Below are 19,400 nucleotides of genomic sequence, written 5' to 3'. Positions count from 1 at the left end.
CACTGCTTCTTTTAGTTGACTGCTGCTCTGGTGAGTGTCCAGATTGATCATGTCTAACACTGTGTTTGTTGTCAGCCTGGTTTCTTTTTATCACTGCTCAGTCCTAGCATAATTGCTTTCTACATTGAGTTGGATTGCATGATCTGGCCAAAGTGAGTGAGTCAGAGTTTTGTGATTTTTGCCTTCCAGTGATAGATCAGGCTTTATGCGCTGTAGGATTTCCTTGTTTGTGACTTTTGCTGCTGGTAGAATCCACAGCAGTCTTCTGCAGCACCAGAGTTCAAATGAACCATCTCTCTTCCTGTTTGATTTTTTTCATTCTAGTAGCTGAAAGAATAGAAATAATCCTTGGTATGCTGATAACGTTACCCTCCCATCAGAAACTAAGGAAGGCATAAAACAGCTGATTACAAAAACCAGTGAAGAAAGCAAGAAGTCTGGCTTTTTCTTAAACATTAAAAAGACAAAGTCATTTATTCATAGTCACAGACCAGTAGTCACAGTATAGACAAGATACAAATAAGATATCAAATTTACAAATAAGAACAATCTAATCATGTCATCCTGAAATGTAACATTAATATAGCATTCATAAGAATCACTAAAAGGTGTTCAAGAATTTGTAAAATAATTTTAATAAACATTATATAACATTAATATAGCATTCATAAGAACCATTAACTGCTGTTTGAGATTCTATTAAATTACATCTTTCAGTGTTACCTATCAAAAGCTAAAGACAATAAAATTGCTAAAAGAATGCATTTTAGGTTGCTACAGAAATTTCTTATTTCGGTGCTTACGGAAGAATAGCCCATTTCCTTCTGATAACAGTAGCTAGCCAAGCAAATCTAGTGATACCTGATGTAAGTTTTATTAATGTCTGATAGAAGTGGAAGGCATTGTTTCCTCAAGCCTCATATTAACAACAAAGCATTGTTGCTAATACACCCTTTTGAATTTGGTTATACAGTTTTCGTTCGAATAAGACACGCTCCATGGTCTCAATTTGGCCCTCTACATATATATGGCCATGACACTTTTGACTGTGGACAAGCCTGAAGCAATTGGCAACTGGAAAATAAACTGCTGAGTCCTCATTGGGAAACCCCTGCTAACCAAGGAGGATATCCTCTAAATCTAGATTGAAACATGCAACCTTTTCATGCAGAAAATCTCCCTGATTCAGCACTGTGACTGGTAAACAGACAAACTCGGGAGAGGAGGTCTTATGAGGCAATTCTGTTTTGTTGCACCAACTGTTTAACATTTCCAACTGGGAGTTTTCCTACCAGTTTAATTCCACCCCCCCCCCCCCAGATTACCTCCTCCTTCCTCTGACCTTTCTCACTATTTGCAACAGACACAATATCTCCCAGATTGCAGGAGAACTGAGTGCAGCCAATCAAAATGAATGGCATGTGTTCCTCCGGCTGAGCTCCAGATCATTTGGATTGCAATATTGAATACGGATTTTCATTTTTTTTAGTTAGTTTTAAAGCGATTGCTTTTCTTTAAAGGACAGTGCTGTTCCCCTCACCGTATCCTGCTCCCAAGAAGGAACAACAGCACATGGCAGAAGTGAAATTGAAAAGACCTGGGCTCCGCAGCCAGATTTCACCAAAATGACATCTTCAGCTAGACGTAGGAGGATCTCCTCCTGAAAAACATCTGAGGATAATTTTTTTTAAGTAGCTTTGGTAAAGCCTAGCGACCTTTTCGTGTGGGTCAGGACATTTGTGTCCCACTTGATGCCAGCAGAAGCAGCCGAGAGGAAGTTTATACACCGGCTTTTGTTAATGAGGCAAAACGGAACAACCACGTCTTCAATCTCACCTTTTCTTTGAGGTCAGGACGGGGCTGGGTGGAATGCTGCACAATAGCAAGAGGCTGGCTTCATTCCATTCCTTGAATCTATTAATTGCAGCGTTTAGAAATGCCAGGATGCTGGGGTTTCCGTACAAGTCAGATGAGCTACCCCTTTTAATTGCCTTATAAAGATTTGACATTCAGCCAGGAGCTCGTTAGCGTGGGAGGCCCATGACATCAGAAAATCCATTTTATCATTACGAACCTGATGACAGTTCTATTGTGGGCAGCCAGGACTGGTGGCTCTAATTGACAGGCCCTCTGTCGTGCAAGGCAGCCACTGACAGTCTCGCTGTGAAGTTACCCTTCCCGGGCATGGAGCTATTTCATATCAATGAGGCTTGCATGCGAGAACTTCTTTCCTTCGGCTTTTCGTTCCTGCCCAGACAAACTCGGAGCTGGAGAGCAGGCTTCACCCTCGTATGCTTTGGAGTGCTGTGTGATGTAGGAATGGAAAGTCCAGGCATGTCGAGGGCAAGGAAACCAATGGACACACGAAGCAGTTTTATTCTGGGATCATTAATTTCTGTCTACTCTGACTGGCAGCTGCTCCCCAGGATCTCATGCATTTCTACCAACTACCACCTTACTCAAGGTGCTGAGGATCGAATCCAGGACTGCCTGCATGACAAAGAGATGCTCCACTACTGGGCCATGGTCCTTGCCCTGAGCTACAGCCTCCAAGCAACATCCTGAAAAAATGTTCCTCTTTTTTAAAGAGCATCCCATTACACAATCCTCGGTGGTATGCAGAAAGCTACAATTAGAATTACCCTCAACCTAAAGAGCCACACAGCTGCCGTACATTGGCTCTGCAGAAGGATGGGAGACTTGCCTGTCTCTTCCCTGCATGGCCCCTGTGCGTGGGCCTGGCCAGCTCTGTCTCATACTGGGGAGAGAGGAAGACAGCAGAGATGGAATTAAAGGACACTCAGGATTTCTCCTTAAAGAGCTTTGGGTCTGGGACATGAGCATTCTACAGGGAGGCACCGGGCTAGGGAGTAAAACCTCCCAACCCCAGCTTTTATCATCAGGGTGGTGGTGGTGGTTTTATTCCCTGGGACCTCTTTTGCTCTTCTCCTGGCAGCTATCTAGGTGCTAGGATGACAACACAGAGGCTGCAGAGAAGGGAAGGGGGTTGTTGGAAAGGACACACTCTTTACTTCTGTCCAGGGCTTCACATTCATGCCGGTCCTCTTCAGCAGAAGGCTTTGTTTACCTGTATGACAGTTTCAAGGAGGGAGTCATCTACTAACTATAGACTCTACTGGCTCTTCCGCCAGGCATATGGTTGAGGCCAGAGCGGCTCCCGGGCGCTGTCAGCTGTGGAGCTGAGACCAACTAAGTCCCTCACTCCCAGATAGAGAGTGATAGACCCTTGCTGAACAGGGGAGGGGAGTGGGTTATATATTTATTATTTATTATCCGCCATATTGATATTGTGTTTTAATGGGTTTTACAGGACTTTATTGTATTCATGGATGTTTGTAAACTGCTGTGAGACATTTGAGAGTGGTGGAATATAAATATAAATATAAATATAAATATAAATATAAATATAAATATAAACATAAACATAAACATAAACATAAACATAAACATAAACATAAACATAAACATAAATATAAATATAAACATAAACATAAATATAAATACTGTGCAATGTCCTCACTCACTTTCTAGGAACCTTAAGTGGCTGCAATACTGGAGAATTGTGTTTAGACAAGCCACAGGAGGCATTTCAAAGAACCACATGTAGCTTACAAGCCACTATGTTGGTATAATTCCCCCATATCAGGAATTCTTTCCATTTATATCCAAAGGCTTAGATTGTGGAGAGAAGCCACTGTATGACTAAAGATAAATTGCAGCCATTTTGTGGCTGGTTCTGCCTCCTCTGGCAGCCATGTGGTGGCTGCACCCACTATGCTGCGCCGGAATTCCAAAGATGCCCACAGGTTAGGGACCTCTGGCCATTTCAGGGTCACTGGTAGAGATGCCAGCCCCAAATTGGGACCTGGGGACCCCCTGGAATTACAGCTAATCACCAGACCACAGGAACCACTCCCCCTGGAGAAAATGGATGCCTTGGAGGGTGCATTCTATAGAACTAAAGAATCATAGAGTTGGAAGGGACCTCCTGAGTCATCTCATCCAACCCCCCGCACTATGCAGGACACTCACATCCCTATCGCTCAACCTCTGTGGCATTGTATCACTGAACCTCCCCAGGCTCCATCCCCAAATCTCCAGGATCTGGCAACCTACCTACCCATCCCCAGCCGGTGACTGGAGGGCACCTGACAACCCTAGTCACTGTTGATGAATGTCAGCCTATGCAGGGTTGGCAGCTGTCCTGGGGCAACTGTGCTGGTCTGTATACACATCCCAGTCCATTGTTGGTGGGTCTTTTGCTGGTGCCAGCAAAGAAATGCCTGCCTTTGCCGTGCTCTGGAGCTGGCCCCGCGAAACCCCTGAATGCTGCACTAATGAAAGAACAGGAGGATTACAAATCTCTTCAAAAGACAAGGTTAGTTGTCTCTTCTTGACTCATCTCTCCCTTCATGTCATGTTAAAGACACCCGCACTGCAGCAGAGGCACAGGAGAAACCTCATCTGAGCCTTCCTAGTGCAGCTTAAAAAGATGGAGAACACATGTTTGAGTTGCTAATTAAAAGTCTGCACTGAGGGCTGCGGTAGTAGAAATTGTGATCGTTCTCATGTTCCTAGGAAGGAAAACCAAAGGCGTCTCTTCCTCTGAAGGCCGTTTTTTTTTTTTTTTAACAGACAAGTTTCTCTGCAGATTACTGGTGAGGAGTTTGTATAGCTGAGATTGTAGGATAACCTGGAGAATAAACAACTGGTACTGGTCGCTCTCCTCCTGCACATGCAACATAGTTGGGGGAATCCAATTCTGCGGATTCCCCAACTCGTGCATTAAAATGGAGGATATAGCTGCTGGATTGCTGCTGGGACGCTGGATGCAGACGACGTCATTTAAAACGCCAAAAATATGGCATCTGCAGAGGGTGTCTCACTTTATTTCCCGGGTGCAGAATGGTCCTTGGTATCCCTCCATTCTCTGGAGCTTTTAACAAAAATTCAGGATTTACCAAGCAGTGCTTTACAGCAGGAATAGTCAACCTGTGGTCCTCCAGATATTCATGGACTACAATTCCCATGAGCCCCTGCCAGCAAACGCTGGCAGGGGGCTCATGGGAACTGTAGTCCATGAACATCTGGAGGACCACCGGTTGACTACCCCTGCTTTACAGGGCATAAGGTAAAGGTATCCCCTGTGCAAGCACCGGGTCGTGTCTGACCCTTGGGGTGATGCCCTCTAGCGTTTTCATGGCAGACTCAATACGGGGTGGTTTGCCAGTGCCTTCCCCAGGCATTACCATTTACCCCCCATGCAGAAATGCTAATACTGGCACAGTGGTGCTGCTACTAAAAGCTTCCATCAAGCTACAAGAGGCGACTTTAGATTTGCTTATTTACTCCAGTTATACCCTGTTTTTCTCCGCAAAGCTACTTCCATTGTTTCCTTTATTCTTGCAGGTTAAATGGGGAGAGAGAAAGAGTGGCCTAAGTCAGTCTTCTCGATAGATTGTTTGATTCATGGTGAATGTGGAAAAAAAAACTAATAAAATAAAAAGACACAGATTTCTATGTAAACTTATTGTCTTTTTAAAAATCTGGCATGTGCACTCAGACTTCTGTCCCGAACTCATGAAGGACACGAAGCCAAGCAAAATGCCAGCAGGTTCTCCGGTTTCTGTTTTATTGGAGAACCTCCTCCGTTATCTTTTGGAGAGTTTCCAATGAGTCATCCTTCTATGGCACCTTCAACGAGGGCAAGAGGGCTCTTGGAAATCTGCATGCAAGCCTTCCTTTCCCTCCACCTATAAAAATAGATGTTTCATGCCAAGACATTTTACAGGCAGAAGGAGACAAAATGAGTGTACAGGGAACTTGTCAAGGATTCAAAATGTCAGCTGGCAACACAGTGAAACCTCATGGGGGAGACAGCTTTTGTTAGGGAAGGCGCTGGGACTTCTGATAAAGCACAAACTTTTGACAGCCAATGGCTACTCGGACAATTTCCCTTTGGGAGAACAAGGTCCTGCCACCGATAATGGGAAAGCTACTCTGCCCCCCATGACCACCATATGGAGTCAAACTGGGATTTACTAACATACTTTTATCCCCTTTTTCATGGAAAAGAAGATGCATGGTTTCGGACCTTGCAATGGTCTAGGGATGCCAATTTCCATGTGGGATCTTGGCATTTTACAAAATTACAAATCATCTCCAGATTAATGAGATCAGCTCCCCTGGAGAGAATGGCTCCTTTAGAGGGTGGATTCCATGGCATTATACTCCCCTCAGGTCCCGCCCTGCCCCAAATCTCACCCACTCCCAGCTCCACCTGCAAAGTCTCTAGGTATTTCCCAACCCAGAGCTGGTTACCATGGTAGCAATGAAGTCTAGGCTCTTCACTGTACTCCTGATGACATCATTAAAGTCCAAGTGTCTTCCCCAACTCTTCTTCCACACCCATTGACTTCGGAGGGCCCTGCCAGTGGGTATTTTGAGAGGAAGCCTCCTGTCCTGAGAATGCTGCCTTACTAAATTAGGGTGGACAACCTCCAAGTGGCCATTTCTGCTGCGATCGTGCTTGAGAAAGAACTTGAGGCATTGGGAGTGAAGGAAAACAAGTTAGAGGGGCTGGCATGAGTTTCCCTCTGGGCAGCCGCTGCAGCTGAGCCACATTTTTGCAAGTGCTGGATTTGGGGTTGAAAGGCAGGAGTCTGCAGGGGCAGAACTTTAGGCCAAGCTGGTAAGCAACCCCCAGGAAAAGGGATTGCCCTGGTTTCTGTCCTAGACACGAATGTTAGCTGTCCAAATGCTCTCCCCCACTCCCAGCCAGAGAGCTCGACCAAACCAACTCAGGAATTGCACACCCCTCTTGCTTCCAAGGCCGGAAGATGCGCAGCCTGTGTGCTAAATAACTAGACTGGCACATCATTAGTGTATAGTCCTTCAACATAACATTTTATCATTTTGATTTTGGTACCTGACTGATGCCGGGGGGGGGGGGGTGTCAGCAATTCTGGAAAATGGCGATGAGTTGTCAAAGATTCTTTCTGTGTAGTTCTTCCTGCAGAAACAGAATTTCTCTATTCTTCTCACTTGTTTGTTGTCTCGTTTGTTTGTTGCTTCTTCTCCTTTATTTGTTGTCTTTGGAGTCCCTAGACTGCTACACATGCATGCATACATGAGCTGCATTATAAGATTTGACAACAACCCTGCAAAGTTAGGCCACCCTTCTTCCTACCTTCCAGACATGTATCTGAAGCTCAGCTTGCATAAGGCCACCTTGTGGTTGAAGCGGTATTTCAGCCAGGGGATTTTGCTAAATTGCTCATTTAGCAGGGGTGGGTGAAGACTCCTGTGAAACATGAGATGCTTTATTGCATTGCATCTTATTTTATTTGTTTATGTATTTATTATTTAATTTATATCCCACCCCTCCTGACAAAGTTAGCCCGAGGTGGCTTACAAAAGATAAAAGGTAAAATACAAGAATCCCCATAAAAGCTTTTAATTAATCCCCAATAAATAACAATACAATCTAAAAACTCCAACCGATGGCAGAACCAACATCCCTATCCCTATCCCAATCCCTATCTTACAGAGTATTCTCATCTCCAACTCTAGCTGTGTTCTTCAGTCATCCAAGTTTTGCTCCTTGGGGTACCCAGTTTAGTAACAGTCAGTGTGGTGTAGAGGTTAAAGCATCAGACTAGAATCTGGGAGATCTAGGTTCAAATCCCCACTTGGAAACTCACTATGAGACCTTGGGCCACTCAAACTCTTTCTGTCTGACCTACCTCACAGGGTTGTTGTGGGGAGAAAATGGAGGAAAGGAGAACTATGCAAGCAACCCTGGATCCCTACTGGGGAGAAAGGTGGGATGTTAATGAATTAAATATATATAAAAATACATTTTGCTACAGCAGGATCAGCCCTATGGATATGGCTTATCAGAGTGGGGGCGGAGAAAGCTTTTGACATCTAGGAAGGCATGTCAGACTTAAGAGGGCCCTTGGTGGAGGATAAATTGTTTTGTCTGATATGGCTGTGCTGTGTTATCTTGTATTCTGCTTGCATCTCATGGCTTGTTTATTACATTATTTTAATTACTCAATGAATTGCATCATTACATTTTATTTATGCATTTGCAGCTTGTTGTTTCTTTGCTAGACACCTTGAGACTAAGGAGATAACAGTGGAGTAAAACTAGTTTATTTGTTTGATTCCTTGGATATCTAGGCCACCCCTCTCCAAGAAATAAGTAGAATTATCAAAATTTTGATATTTAAATTACTTCTTTCCATTTGCGAAGACTCAAAACTACCCTGACTCTCTAAACTAGAAGACACTTTCCCCCTTCCTGCACGTTGACTGGCGATATTAGATTTTCATACTGCCTCAGTATTGTAGATTTCAATTTGTGCTAGGGCTAACCCCAAGGCACATCGGACTGTCCATGCAGGCATGGCTGCCTGATGGATTCGGCATTCTCTGAGGTGATGCCTGCTCAGGAACCTGATCTGCATTCGCTCTTATGCAAGAGTGGCATTAGGAGAAGCAGGAAAACAGGGCTATCCTGAGGCTCATGTCATATTAAAAAGGGAAGCAACTAAAAGGCTTGTTTGATCATGCTGCCCAGGGATTTGGTGACCAGAGGGTGGCCCACCCTCACTCCTTCATTCCACTTTAAGAGAAAAAAAATATCGAGATGTCATAGAACCATAGAGTTGGAAAGGGGCCATACAGGCCATCTAGTCCGAACCCCTGCTCAGTGCAGGAACAGACTTTTGTAAAAACCTGGGTTCCTTGATGGCTCTGGAAGGGTTTCCCAAATGGGTTGGTGTTAATTAATTTTTAATTTTTCAAAATTTAAAAATTTTGTTACATTTTTTAAAAAGTGTTAAAACATTTATCAAATGATATGATCCTATATGGCCATGTTGAACCCCTCCCCCTCCCCCTCCCAGAACGGCCAACGATGAGGCTGGAGGGGCTGGAAAGGGGAGGGTCCTTGGGTGGGCGTGTCCACATCTCTGCTTCCCAACCATATTCTGCACAATCATGCCTTTCTGGGGTTTCCTGAAGGATGTTTCAGGGGTTTCCCAATGGCTGACCTAAAGTATCCATGATGAGTATCTTTCTAGCCTCTTCTCGAAAACTGCCAGGGAGGGGAAGCTGATGACTCCCTTGGGCAGTAGATGCCACTGTCAACCTGCCACTCTCGTCATCTGATGGCATTCACATCCTTGCGCTGCCAGTTCCTGACTGATCTCGCCCCTTGATGCTCCCTTGCTGTGGGCTTGTTTCATACAGACTTCCTTTAAATAAAGTGGGAATGTGCCAGAGAGGCCACAGTATGAGCACTGCTTAATAATCCTCTATGCCTTGTCCCAAATTAGCTTGTTCTTTCCCTGACTCAGAGGGCAAATGAAGTTGTCCTCCCAAATTAGTCTAATTCAGGTCGAACTTTGTTATTGCAAGCCAATTATGTGCCAGGCAGGGACAGGATTGGGCCGTGTTGTTGCAGAGGGATGTGGCCTCATAAGGAGACGAGGGAAACATCTGCCTTTTCAGGCTTACTCCCTTGCCGCTCTGCTGCACGAAGAAAGGGGAAGGTGTTCATTTACATTTGTTTTGCTTAGAAAGAGGAACATAAAGAAGGTGGTAGGTGGTAGACATTTTTTTTTAAATGGTAAAGCTGGTGAGAGAAGTTGAGAGAGTGACCCCTCATTATACCAGAACTCAGAGTCTACTAGACCAGTGGTCCCCAACCCCCGGGCCAGAGACCGGTACCGGTACATGGATCAGTCGGTACCGGGCTACGGCTCCTCCTCGTCTTCCTCCCCGGCTGCTGCCTCAGGGGCTGCCCTGCCACTCTGCCACCGGCTCACCTTTGCTGCTCCCCAGCGGCCACCATGGCTGGGGCTCCCCCTCAGCGAGGCATTGCGCAGCTGCCGAAAACTCCCGCAGCTCTTCCGGCAGCTCAATCCACCAGGTAGGGGCCAGGACCAAAAAGGCCCTGTCCCTAGTGTGTGATCTTTACGTCCCCGTGAAGGAGGGACTAGATGACCTTTTACAGTCTTTTCCAGCTCTGTGTGTGATTTTGATTTCTCCCATAAAATCTCCAGATATTTCCCAAGCCAGAACTGACATTCCTGCTCATACAATAAAAAATTCAGTACTGGGAATTGCAGCTGCAACAGGTGCTGTTAGTTGGGCTGGGACATGCCTGGAGATTTTGGGGTGGAGTCTGGGGAAGGTGAGATTTGCAGAAGGGAGGGACATCACTGGTATAGAATGCCATGGGGTCTACCCTTCAAAGCAGCTACTTTATTCAGAGTGGGGTCAGCCAAACTGTGGCTTTCCAGATGTCCATAGACTAAAATTCCCATGAGCCTCTGCCAGCACATGCACATGCTGGTAAGGGCTCATGGGAATTGTAGTCCTTGGACATCTGGAGAGCCTCAGTTTTAGAGGAACTTACCTTGGATGTCAATTTTAATAGCAGGAGCTCTTCTGGTGTCAGCTGGAGCATTGCTAGCTCTTAGTGTCTAAAGGGACTCTTTAAAGTCAATGACAGCACACTGGGGGAAGAGGCTAGTTTTGATTAGTGAAACAGTACAGGAGTTGAATGGTTAAGCCCTCATCTCCCCTTCCCAAGTGGACCAGCAGGCTTGCAATTCCCTCTTCAGCCAGCAAATGGCGATCCGTGATCCTTATTATGACCATTTCAACCCTGAGTCATAGTGATGATGAGGAATTTGATGGGCACAGATGCCAGGTGTTGCACGACAAAGCCCTTTGCTAGAAAAACAGGTGGTGTTTCATCTATGCTTATAATGACATTGATATCGTGATTAACGAAGTATATAAAAGTAACACAACATATGCTTTGAAAAGAAAGAAAAGCAGCTTGTTTTGGCAGTTGAATCACGCATATATCCATCAAGGGTCTTTATGTTGAAATCCCACTGCCCACTGAAACCTGTGAACTGCAGCCTGCAGCCAACATCTGAAAGAATGCCCCTGAAAAGAGCCCATCCTTGGAATCAAGGTCCTAATGTCTCTTTGGGCTACAGCAGGGGTAGTCAGCCTGTGGTCCTCCAGATGTCCATGGACTACAATGCCCATGAGCCCCTGCCAGCAAATGCTGGCATCACACCAAAAGTCTTTCTTTTGCAAGCCCATCCTTTCGCACACAGGTTACACCAGGGGTAGTCAAACTGCGGCCCTCCAGATGTCCATGGACTACAATTCCCAGAAGCCCCTGCCAGCATTCGCTGGCAGGGGCTTCTGGGAATCGTAGTCCCTGGACATCTGGAGGGCTGCAGTTTGACTACCCCTGGCTTACACCATGCCATGCCTGACATGTCTTTTTCCTTTGCACTGTGTCTCATTTTGTGATCCCAGCCCTGTGGCATTGTCTGTCGGGCGTCTCATGCTATTCGATTGCATTGTTTTAACACTCTCTAACCAGCCTTGAGTCTCAGTGGGGGAGGTGGTGCTATTAAAGCAATAAATATTGGGTGCCCGTTTTTAGTACACCTCTCCCCCAGTCTGATCACCTTAGTGCGAGATTGGAAAATAATTTTTGTTCTAGAAGAGGAAATTCTTAAGCAGACAGAGAAAGGTTTGGTTAAGAAAAACCTACAGACAGTGTTCCAGGGGAACCTTGTATGGGAATCTCCTGCCCCTCAATGCATTAGGGCTTGAACAGCAGTAAATATTTTTTTAAACCTGAGAGGCAGAATCAATAGTCTTCTGGACAGAAAGAACTTCGCAAAACGCAAACATTTCCAAAAAATCTCTGGAGAGGTTCACACCATCTCCAGTTTTAAAATATCAAGCGGAAGTGCTAGGTCTACCCAGGCAAGCACTATGTATGCAGCTATTTGAACATGTGGTGCCAAGACATCGCTGCGAACAGTGTTAAAATCTCACTCTTAACAAGCTGTGAACCATGGAAACGAGGCTCTGGCAGTTTTAAAATGGGTGTCTTTCTGAGTCTTGCAACCATCAGCTCAGGTACCCAGTAAGACTTTTCAGTAAGGGTGCAGGACAAGGTGAGACGTTAACTCCCTCAACATTCACTGCATTCATTGTTTTATTCCAAGCAAGGAATCAAAATAAAATGGTGTACACAGGTTTTTAGGCTATACGATCAATTCAGGGGAGAACTTATATCTTCCCTACAGAATAAGCCCAACTCAGAGGCAATCACAGACATGTTGTCAGACAAAAGCACAGAAATAACTTCTGCTGTGGCCAGATTTGCTTGGAGAGCAATCAAAACAAGGAAGAGCTGGTTGGATTCGGAGCAACTTAGGTAGAGTTAGTCTCAATTGCTTGAGACAATGCTTGTGAGTTTTAAAACCAGAATGATTCTTATAGCTGGAATGTTTTTATCTTTTATAATATTTAAGTCATCAATGATTCTTTTATCTTGTTAATGCCAGATGTTTTTATGCACCTTGTAATTTGACTACTGGTCTAGTACCGTAATAATAAAGACTCGACCTGACACAGGTTTTTATTTATTTATTTTTACATTTATATACCGCACTCCCCCTGGTGCTCAGGGTGGTTTTCATAAAACTTGGCAGAACGGAACAGTACAGAGAATCAATGGGTATAAATAACAATACTAGTTGCAGTAATAGCAGTAGGCAGTATCCAATAGAGCAGTAAGGAAACAAGACCGAAGTGGGAAAGTTCATGGACAGGTTTGCCATACAATCTGCTGATTGTGCTGTGCTGCTGTTATCACGGAAATTTGGCTTCGTTGCCCTGGACTGAAAGGAATTCAAAGGAAGCCCTACACAAGAGACTCAAAAGATCGCCCACATGCAAAATTAAGGCTGGGTAGTGTCCCTCCTGCAGCTCACGTTTACCTGCTTCATCCTGTCCCCCGCACAGCTGTGGACAGAAATAATCTCAGTACAAGGAAGTCAGCCGCTCTTTTTCACTCACATTAATAATGGCCAAAGTTCCTAATGAAATGTTATCAGTTGCCTGAGAAGTTCTCCATCTCAGAATGGCGAAGGAGCTTTTGGTGCACTTGACCGGCGTTCAGCAGACCAGGGCTGAATCTGCATTTCCTTTGTTTATTCCGTTGTGGATCCTGCTGAACCCAGATCGATTTGAACTCAGGTCTTCCCCCCCCCACACACCACCATTGAAACAGAAAAGTATTCTGCATATGGTTAGGGAACCTCAGAAGGGGAAGGGGGGAGCCAAGCACAGCAGGAGTCACTTTCTTTCTTTTCTTGAAGGGGGGGGGGAGGAGAGGATTGGAGACAGCGGAGAAAAAAACCAAGAGGCAAAACTCTACTGACAGAAGTTAGGGCTTCTGGGAGCTTCTGCTGAGAGAAATTAGGGCTTCCCCTTTAAAGCAAGCTTGTCACCTGGGCAGCCTTGGCCAATCAGGGCTTCTCCACCACAGAGTCAGCAACAGATTCAAAGCAGGCAGAGCTCCGCATGCTTTCTCAACCCAATTCTTCAAATATTGAGGGTTAAAACCACTCTAGGATATTGCAGGATAAAGGTGGGGTCACTCCGGATCAATCATGCTTGTTGCAGAGGGAAAATTTAAATCAGACAGAATCAAACTGGAAATCGCATTCAGGGGAGATGACAGGGACTGAATCGACCTGGGATTGGAATAAAAGCTCCATGCAGACTCCACCCAGGTGCTCCAAGCCACCTATTTTGCAGGCCCGTGAGCATTAAATCTTTAGAATGACCCAAACTCTGACTCCCTACAACTCACATTAGTTGATGAGAAACTACAAGAGCTTTCAGAATGGGTAAATTTGGCTACAACCAAAGTTTGTGTTTACAAACTCATCAGTTTATTCCAAGTTGATTTGCAGCAATCCAGTCTGACAGCATAATAATGTACCGTGCCACAATTTGCACCTTAGTGGTTTTAAATCGCTGCTACCCGCTTTCCCAAGGGGCAATGTCATAATGGTTGTAGGTGTGATAACACCAGCATGACGTGGGCTGAACTTTTTCTGAGGGCTCCAGGAGCAAGCAAGCCAATAACAAGGCGGCTCTCGGACTTTCATCACGAGCCCACCTGAGCTAGGAGAGCCCAACCTAGCGCTATGTCCATGGAAAGCACGCATGCATTTGCTCGGCAAATTGAGTTGACAGCGCTGGCTAATTGCCCATGGGAGTACAAAGCTTGTCCAAGGAGCCAGTTCATTAGCTGCGCTGGCTACAGACGGGTGCTCTGTAAATGACCGGCCACCCACAGGGCCCTTTTCAGCATGCTGCTTCTGGATGATTTAAGTCATCCTCAGGTGAAGTGAGACTTCAGCCAGATCCTTCCAGCTCCGGTATTAGATATAAATATTATTGTTCATTAAAATGCATTCTGTGCCTTACAGCCCCAGCTGGGACCTGAAGGCAGCTTGCAAAATAACATTTCTTATACATGCCAAATGGATTAAAATCCACACTAATGTCCAAAAAGCTAAAACCACTGCAAGAGGAGATGTGTCTTTCCCAGTCAGCATGCTGCACAGATGCATTCCTACCCTATTTGGTGCCTGGGGAAGGTGGGGCTTGGTGACACAGGAGCTGGGGCCTTTGCAGAGAAACACCTGCCCACAAATGACCCCCCTGGTGCCCGACATCCCACAAGCCCCCTGAGGGCAGTGGTGGAGGGGCTGCAAGTTCTTGGCTAGTTCCTGTTGCCAGGGAGGTAGGACAGGAGACTGGTGGCCATCAGGGCTGTCTCACACTGATTCCTGTGTCATGGGGAAGGCCATGGGGGTTTGTTGTGTTGGGCATTGTACTGCAACGGCCAGCCTCAGGTCCATGGATTCTGGGGGACGGGCTTGCATGCATGCTGCCAAGCTATCTTCTACTCTCTAGGGTTGATGTCAGAGTGTAGGCTGGTCAGAGTTTGTGGCTCCAACCACCCATGGGGACTTGGCAGGGCCCAGTGGCCATTGCCTGTACAACTCCAGGTATCTTTTGCTCACGAGTCGGGGCTCTTCTCACCTGTCTTGCTTGTTATGAAATTTAGCCTTCCTAGAAGGGCATTTAGAGCTTGCTTGCAGAAGCCGTTTCCAGTTGGAACCAGGCAAGCCACATTGCCCCTGCTGAGTACCAAGCTGGATTGGAAGGTTCTCCAAAAGTAACTCAGTCTTTGGCAACTTCAGTAGTTTTGCATTAGTCTACATGATTCATGTTAGAAAGAGTGAAATGGTCCTCCGAAGCTAGCTATGAGTACCAGATTGTAAGAGGGTGGGCAGAAGGGATTGTGTCTGAGCTTGGCTCTTCTGGCCCTTTCTTGCATGCCCAGGGAAATGCCGATTGCTATTTTGGGGTCAGAAGGCAAATTTCTTCCTGACCAGACTGACCAGGGAATCTGTTTTTTTTGGGGGGGGCATCATCTGGACATTGAATTGGGGTCACAGTGGGTGGGCAGCTAAGGGTAGTCAACCTGTGGTCCTCCAGATGTTCATGGACTACAATTCCTATGGGCCCCAGCCAGCAAATGCTCATGGGAACTGTAGTCGATGAACATCTGGAGGACCACAGGTTGAGTACCCCTGGACTAGAGGACCCTGGATATCCATTCCAACTTTATGATTCTATGAGATAGAAGTCCCCCCAAATTAAAACACAACACAGAATGAAAGTCTGAACTGTAGAGTTAGCATCGCTACAGCTATTCTGACATACTGACGAGCCAACACAGCAAGTCAATACTGTTAACATGGAAATTAATCTTGACTATACTTAAGAATGGGAAGGGGGCATGATCTAGTTAAGTCCCATTATATGTTGGAAGCTAAGGTCAGTAGTTGGATAGGAGACCACCAAGGAAGACAACATCAAACCAGCTCTGCTTCCCACTTGTCTCAGAAAGTCCTTGCCAGGGTCACCATAAATTGCTTGTTGTCATATTCCACCTCCCAGACTGCCCCGGAGAAGTGGCTTGAAGATTCAAACCCTTTGGTTCAACTTCCGGCTCCCCAGATTTCTGTTCACTCTTTCGGCTCCCTTGTTTACAGCCAGGAGATATGAGGCTCCATCCCCCCTCCTACCTTTTAGTGTCCTTGGTTTGGAAGAAAACCAGCTAGAGCCAGCTGTGAGCAATCTAAAGCCTGGGAAAAGAGACTAGATGTCTCCTGAGTTTGCACCTACAAGAGGAAGTTTTCTCCCACCTGAATTTGTGCCACCCTATATAGGCTGGGGAAAGCACCCACCTTCTATCTACAAACACTTATGTTCCTGTACCTAGGGCTTCCTATGTGCACTGCTGTTATTCTCAATAAAGGCTGAATTCTTTCTACTCAGTGGAGTTGTGCTGGATTTCTTCCAAGAGAGGGCTGCTCCTGCAACACAGTCCAGGCTCCTGACACTTGATGGTCCTTACATAGGGACATGTATTTAAACCTTGTGCCTGCCCCCATCCCCCCAAGCTGGTACCCGGCGGTGTCTCAGAATACTGACAATGCATTTTTATACTTCTAAAATGTTCAGATTAATTTGTTTTTCAAACACCAGTTTGCACATCAAGAATCTGAGTGCCCCTTTCTCATGCTCAGTCCAGCTCTCTGAAGGCTCTTTTCTGCTTGGTCCACATGTGCTGGCCACACAAGTATCTTTTCCTTTCACCCCCTAAAATTTAAGAATATGTCCATCTTCCAAAGGCATAGACAGCATTATACACAGCATAGAATAGTTGAAATGCAGAATACAGTCACATTTATTATCTGAATATGCTATTATGGGATGGTGGGAGGAGAAAAGAGGCTTCAGTGCTCTGGCATATTGTGCCTGTACATTTGCATACATGCCTGAGTCATGAGACCTTCACTCTGCCCCCTCAAGGACCAAACTTAGCCTTGGTGTGTACAGGCAGCAGAACAAGGCACCAGTGAGGCGGATGACTCCTCAGGCGGCTAGAACAGACTGCGCCCATTCAGGCTGCAGGCTCTTCTGTCTGTCCTCACTGGTAGTCCACCTACCTGACTGGGTCTGAAGGTGGTTTCCAAGTATGGTAAAACTATTCAGCTAGTCAATAAGCTGAGTGCAAAATGTGATAATAACTGAATGATAATGCTGGAGTCCAACACCAAAGCTATTTAGTCAATCGGCAAGTGGATCTAACAGCAAAGATTCCCAATAAGACCACATAATGCAGTCAGCCAGGGACTGAAGACTGGTGGGGGAATAAAACCCATTATCCATAATGGAGGTCACCTCCTGAGCTGATCCATTATACCACAGCTTTACTACCTGTATAAGAATCCCCTCTGGAACAATTTGGTTTTGCACATTTTGTGAAATGACTGAAGTGTTCCATACTGTGGCAACCACCAGAGAGAATTCCTGTGAATGGGCAGTTGCTGATTCTGCCTGTTTGCAGAGAGGCACCTTTAGAAGGTTTTGCTCAAATAAATGAAGCTGACACAGTAGAGCATAGCTGGAGCAGTTATCCTGCAGGTATGTGGGTCCGATACCATTAAGAGCTTTGTTCAAGAACCTTGAACTGAGGCTACAAGAGATTGGTAACCAGCGGAGTTTCTGCAGAGTGGTAATTATATATAGACTCCGCAGCCGGACCATAGCATGGATCTATGTGGCCAAATCAGATGATTCAAGGTTGGGAGCCATTTTCCAAATTAAACTGAGTTGACAGAATGCCTATTTTGCCACTGCTTAAGCCCGCTTTACCAGTAGTAAAGTAGGATCCAGATTCTCACCTAGGTGATTACTTAAGTCTTTCCTGCATCTGTGACAATAATTGGACTCCGTCAAAAGTGGGGAGTTCCATGTGCTTTAGGGCCTTGGCCTTCCCAATTAATATTACCTCTGTCTCCTCAGGATTCAGTTTCAGCTTGTTTAACCCATAGCTATTCAACTACAGCTGCCAGGCTCTGGTTCAGAGACTGTAACATCAGCAGGATAAAGAAACATAGATAATATTGGCGACATCCTGTCGGGAAACCTTGTAGAACCCCAACAAGGCAAGCCCCATATTGTAGCAAACTTGTCCCCTATAGCAGGGGTAGTCAACCTGTGGTCCTCCAGATGTTCATGGACTACAATTCCCATGAGCCCCTGCCAGCGTTTGCTGGCAGGGACTCATGGGAATTGTAGTCCATGGACATCTGGAGGGCCACAGGTTGACTACCCCTGCCCTATAGCAACCTTCTGAGTCCTACTCATAAGAAATTATTGCAATCAGTACAGAACACACCCTTTAATCCCTCCAACCCCATTAAACACCTTCCATGCAAAAAGAAAACTTGTACATTAAGAAGGAATTATACAGCTTACCATGCTGGTTTTCTAATTTTAGAGAGTTTCTAATATAACTGGACCAAGCCAAGAGATTCCCCACTGCCCTCTGAAGCCGTGGAGTCTTCTATCACCCTCAGTAGATTGTGTTATTCAAAGAACCAAGGTGGGGCAGGGGGACTGAGACTTAAATAATTCTCGTGCACATAGACAACATTTTTAAAAGGCATGGGCCATGTCTCCAAGCCCCCAACGAAAATAAAAGAGGATTTGTCAGGGTGAAGTACTAGGAAAGAGGGACTGATTTGGGCTCAGAGGGATAGTGGGAACATAAACCATTTTAACATTAAGGACACCCTGTACAGTAGAAGAATCCATTAGTCCCACCAGCCAGGCTCAGGAGAAGCTGATTCCTGTTCTCATCCAGTACCAGAAACTATAACAAATCCCATAAGTTTGCTTGTTCAATTGCAATACCCTCACTTTGTAAAGCCCCCCTTGTATGAAAGAGACGTGCCTACTGCTTTCTATTTTCAGGAGCTGGAATTTCTCCCATACATTATTTTTCAACATTATTTGCGGGGGCAAAATTGTACACCAATGGTAGGTGAGCGGGGCATACATCTAAATGTCACCAAAGTAGTAAAAATAATCATTTGCGCCCGCAACATAAATGAGGTGGACTCTCAGACTGATGATGGAGATGACACACGGAAGGAGAAAAGAAAGGAAAATGGTCTTATTGGCTCATCCCCACCTCTGTTCTGTTTCTCAGCCCCAAAAGTTGTTAACACTGCTCTCATTCACATTTCTGCCAGAGAATGGCCAGAAGGTCACTCTCTGCCTCCCCAAACTGCAGTCAAGCGCTTGATCAAGGAGATGGTCAGGCCGGAAGAAAGAGAAAGAACAGCACCTCCTCTGGAATGGAGAGCTATTAAGCACCCAACATTCTTCCTTGTCTTTCCCTCAAGCCATTGTGGAAACAAGAAGTGCTTTTTCTTTCAAAACAAGAAAAAAAAAGATTACACATAGCTGACTTACCTGACGAAAAGCCCCGACAACCATTTCTCACAGAATAACAGAGAGACCTGTGTGTAAAACTGGCTCAGGTCTGTTGCAAGTGTGTGGAAGCCCCAAGGCCCAGTTAAATATTGATGCCTTTT

At 45.6% G+C, this 19,400-nt stretch overlaps 1 long non-coding RNA gene across 1 annotated transcript; it reads right to left on the bottom strand.

Moving 5' to 3' along the window:
- Positions 1-488: 488 nt before the first annotated feature.
- LOC143822970 (uncharacterized) lies at positions 489-19,387 on the bottom strand. Its single transcript, XR_013226339.1, has 4 exons — positions 19,279-19,387; positions 7,211-7,324; positions 6,950-7,132; positions 489-2,758 (listed from the first exon to the last, which is right to left on the bottom strand). It is a non-coding gene; the product is annotated as an uncharacterized LOC143822970 (long non-coding RNA).
- Between the last annotated feature and the right edge of the window lie 13 nt (positions 19,388-19,400).

Source organism: Paroedura picta, chromosome 13, assembly GCF_049243985.1.
Source record: "Paroedura picta isolate Pp20150507F chromosome 13, Ppicta_v3.0, whole genome shotgun sequence".
Classification (NCBI taxonomy): Eukaryota; Metazoa; Chordata; class Lepidosauria; order Squamata; family Gekkonidae; genus Paroedura; species Paroedura picta.
Note: the sequence above shows the minus strand (reverse complement) of the source record. Positions and strands in the feature narration are given on the sequence as shown.